This window comes from Gadus morhua, chromosome 8, assembly GCF_902167405.1.
Source record: "Gadus morhua chromosome 8, gadMor3.0, whole genome shotgun sequence".
In the NCBI taxonomy this organism is placed as follows: Eukaryota; Metazoa; Chordata; class Actinopteri; order Gadiformes; family Gadidae; genus Gadus; species Gadus morhua.
This window is the reverse complement of record NC_044055.1, coordinates 11,745,275-11,750,355: the sequence shown is the minus strand read 5'-3', so window position 1 is coordinate 11,750,355 and position 5,081 is coordinate 11,745,275.

The window sequence follows — 5,081 nt, the reverse complement described above, 5'->3', positions numbered from 1 at the left end:
CGTGTGCGTTGACTTTCTCTGGCTCCTCAGTTTCCATGTCTATGCCCTTCACTACCCTAAAAACCAGCAGGCCTGGTGAGCCTTCGTTGATTTTACAAGGCTGATGTTTACAACATCACGAAAGCTGACCGACCCATGAGTGGGGTCGAAATAACTAAGTCTAATGCTTCTATAAAAGGGTTTATCCATGAGGCATGACTCCTCTAGAAGTCCAGATCGGCTTCCCATGAATAGAATTACATGAATCATCTAACTTGATTCCCAGACTTGGCCATGTCTATTGTCTAACCCTATATCTGATAATGATCCTCTCTCTCTTGGAGGGCTATGGGTGGGTTTGGATGTATTGCTCAATGGCTAAGTGGCAGAAACGTAAGCGACTCAAGCGTTCCTATATTGTCGAAATACTGGAGTTCATCCTCTGGATAAAGAAAATAAACGAAATCCCGTTTGATAGCAACGTAGGTGCAACATTCTCGTTGTATCCCCATAAAGCAGCGGCTGAGATGCGCCCATCCTAGAGACGGTACCGTCTCTAGGACATTCATGCTCCCTCAGCGTAGTACGCCGGTACTGTGCTGCCCTCTAGCGGCTTCACCCCCGAAACATGCATGGTAAGTCGCTTCACTAAGTTGCTAGGCAACACTGACGAGCTTGCGGTTGGTTTGAATGCCGTTGGAGAGCAAAAAATTATAGTTTGTAGGGATTATACCTGCTGCCAGTACGGTTCATATTATACATATACTTTATTTTCAAACTTTAAATGTCTGTTAAAAGTTGTATATGAAGCGTATTATTTCAGGTCTGGAGAGAGCGGTTGCCGGTGTGATTCCGACCGCCCCATCATGAGGCAATATCTTCCAACTGCGGACACAAATGGGCGTTCTCGTGTGGTGGGAGTTCCCGTTTACGCAGACTGGAACGCCCCCTTCTTATTCTTCGTCGCCTTTCTTGCTGAACTGTATTAAAATTTCAAAGTGTACTACTCCGAAACTATGTAAATAGTGTTGTACATAAACTTCTAAAGCTTTTCAAATCTTATTTGGCAAATAACTTCACATGGTGTGTCTTTTTACAATTTATTCGTTACCAGCATTCGTAGTGTTGATCAGCAGTGAAATAGTCTGCAATAAGACGTTGTCGTCGCTTAGCAACCGAAGACGCTGGGGTTGACAAATTACCGGACTGCTACCCTTGCAAGTGAACGGAGCGTTCCACGGCATTGAGAAGACCAGTGTAATAAGTAAGGGATAATGCCCGACGAGGTGTCCATTATCAGGAATTAATGGACGACGTGGAGGCGTGAACCGTCCGACGCGAAGCGGAGCATTATCCCGTTTATACCACGGTCACTTACCAACGGTGACCAAATTAAGACCATTCATTTATATTTTCATGCGTTTTACAATCTGAATATAAAGTTTTCCACAAAACATACATTTGTTTCCCTGGTTACGCCTGAGGGTCCGACTAATACCCGGAACCACCATTACACGCCCGTTGGGTTCTCATGCAACGGAAACGTTGTTCACTCCTCCAGTAATTAGGACGGACCATAGCTACGACTTTAGAACGGGAGGTAGCGGGAGGTATTATAGTCCGCTGAGCTTTGTTTTGTTTCCCGTTGCTATGGTTACTACTATTTTAGAGACGATACGCCAGCTAGCGCATTAATTGAGAACGGTAAACAGACAATTTGACGGAACTACTTGTCCAGCTGTCCGTATATCAGGAGTTAATGCACACCCTGCATCCAATCAGAATCGAGTATTCCCGCAGACCGTGGTATAAGTAAGGAATAATCACCGAGAGGCCGGGCAATAAACAGTTTGATATGCCCGGCTCGTGGACGGCGTAACCTTCCGCGAGCCGGGCATATCAAACTGTTTATTGCCCTGCCTTGAGGTGATTATTCCGTTTATTCTACTTCGCGCCGGCCAACATAATAAAACAATTCAAATACTTTAATAATTAGCCTTTTTCTTATTCGTATTGCATGCTTATTAAATTTATGCTCTGTTTAAGTTCATCTCCCTCGAAAAGTAGTTCCCTTTAGAACTACGGTGAATAACGTTAGCTCAACTGTAGGTAACGCGTTTCTATAGCAACCACACAAGGTTGCAACTGATCACTAGTTTAACAACGTAGTTGTTGCATTCGTATCAAGTCAGCTTTAATGACGATCGATCAAACATGCACTCCTTGGTTTATTTTTTACAACGGACCTCATGTTTGAAATGTATGTGATAGAAAACGATACAAGCGGCGTATTGATCTACTGTGCTCAGTCAGCAGCAAGTAGAACCGACAAATCAGCGGGCAATATGCCGGATTAATGCACCCCTCCCAGCCAATCAGAATCGAGCATTCTTAAATGAAGTAGAATAAAGGCCTATAAAATGTCTGTTTATGGCATAGATTTCTCCTCAGATTAGGCCAATAAAGAAATGATAACAAAAAAAAACAAAAAACACAAACGCTCGATCAAAGGCCCCCTCTCCCTCTGGTCAATCAAAACCCTCATTGTTTAACATGAATTGGCTAAAAAAAATGACCACTGTACCATATTTAAACACAATTCAAATTGTGCAGAGAATTATTTCCATTGGTCATTCTCAGTGGCGGCTGGCGATCAAACATGTTGGTGGGGGACAGTAACAGACAGGGGGTCTGAGGTTCCCTCCCCCCCCCCCCCCCCCCCCCAATATTTTTTTTTTAATTTAATAGATTTGATTTCCTGTATTCTGGGGCATTTTGCGGATGGCCACTACCTATTTACCTACCTTTCATTCAGATTCATAGCCTACATCCTGACTTGCAGGGCCTGGACAAGCTTACACTGCATATACAGACCTACTTCATGGCCATTCCACCAGCCATTGCTATTTGACCCATTGTTGTTATTCTGATATTGAGACAAATCATGATCACTGTCCCATAGCGTCCATTTTTTGTGAGTCTCAATGCCTACTTCAGATGCAGTTAGAAATATGGGACAGTTGCTTCATTTTGTTTATATGCTACAGGCCGAAAGACTAAATTAATATGTAACTTACTTGCTCCTTTTAAGTATAACATTGTCCAATTCCTCCACTGAAAAGGGTGGAAAGTGCCTACAACTCTCTGCTAGGTAGCGATCTATGACACTGTTGTTTTTTATTGGTTGTCATGAAAAAAAAAAAAGGGGTAACACTGTCGATATTTATCAAATAAAACATAGGGGGTAACACTGTTGTTTTTCACACACTGTCGTTTTAATCAAATGAAACATAAGGGGTAACAATGTCGTTTGTTATCGGTCGTCATGAAAAAACATAAGGGGTAACACTGTTGTTTTAATCAAATGAAACATGAGGGGTAACACTGTCTTTTTTATCAAATGAAACATAAGGGGTAACACTGTCGTTTGTTATCGGTCGTCATGAAAAAACATAAGGGGTAACACTGTTGTTTTTGATTGGTCGTCATGAAAAAAAGATGGAAGACTCTTATCTCTATTTCATGCGAATTATAAAGTCAAGTATAACCATTGTGTTGACTTTTTTCGGTGTCTTGATGGTGCGTTGATAAGTTCGGAGGTTAATACTCCAAACAGCTCAGGTTCGGATCCCTGCAAAAACGTCGACAGGGGTAACGCTGTTGTTTTTTATTGGTCAGCATGGAAAAAACATGAGGGGTAACTCTGTCGTTTTTTATCGGCCGTCATGAAATAAACATAAGGGGTAACACTGTCGATATTCATCAAATAAAACATAGGGGGTAACACTGTTGTTTTTCTTTAGTCGTCATGAAAAAAAACACAAGGGGTAACAGTTTTGTTTTTTATTGGTCTTCATGAAAAAAAACATTGGGGGTAACACTGTTGTTTTTCTTTGGTCTTCATGAAAAAAATCACAAGGGGTAACACTGTCGTTTTAATCAAATGAAACATGGGGGGTAACACTGTCGTTTTTATCAAATGAAACATAAGGGGTAACACTGTCATTTTTTATCGGTCGTCATGAAAAAAACATAAGGGATAACACTGTCTTTTTTATCAAATGAAACATGAGGGGTGACACTGTCATTTTTCATTGGTTGTCATGAAAAAAAACATAAGGGGTAACACTGTTGTTTTTGATTGGTCGTCATGAAGAAAAACATAAGGGGTAACACTGTTGTCTTTGTCAAATAAAATATAAGGGGTAAAACTGTCGTTTTTTTATCAGTCGTCATGAAAAAAACACTGTCGCATTTTTTGATCGTCATGAAAAAAAACATAAGGGAAATAATAGAAAAACACACATACATTTTAATGTCATGTATATCCTCTTTATTGATGATTGATCATTGTGAATATTCATTGCCTCAGTGGTGCAGTGGAGTGTACTCTGCCGACCGCGGCTCAATTTCTGTGGAAAACACAATATCTTTAATTTGAAACGTAATGCTATCATGTCTATTGCACATGATTGTCATATATAACCACAGACGTATTTAAATCATACATCTCAGTGGGAAGTGGAGAGAGCTGTGAGCTAACCCCCTGGAGACCGGGGTTCAAGTCTGGTTGAGGTCCTCTGTTGGATGACTCGTATCTCTATTTCATGCGAATTAAAAAATCAAGTATAACCATTGTGTTGACTTTTTTCGCTGTCTTGATGGTGCATTGATAAGTTCGGAGGTGAATACTCTAAACAGTTCAGATTCAGATCCCTGCAAAAATGTCGACAGGGGTACCACTTTCGTTTTTTATTGGTCGTCATGAAAAAAAAACGTATATGAAAAAAAAAAAATTGTCCTTGTCAAATAAAATATAAGGGGTAACACTGTTGTTTTTCATCAGTCATCATGGGAAAAAAACATAAGGGGTAACACTATCGTTTTTATCAAATGAAACGTAAAGGGTAACACTGTCGTTTTTTTATCTGTCGTCATGAAAAATCCATAAGGGGTATCACTGTCGTTTTTTATCAGTCGTCATGAAAAAAACATAAGGGGTAACACTGTCGTTTTTTATCGGTCGTCATAAAAAAACATAAGGGGTAACGCTGTTGTTTTTATCGGTCGTCATGAAAAAAACATAAGGGGCAACACTGTCG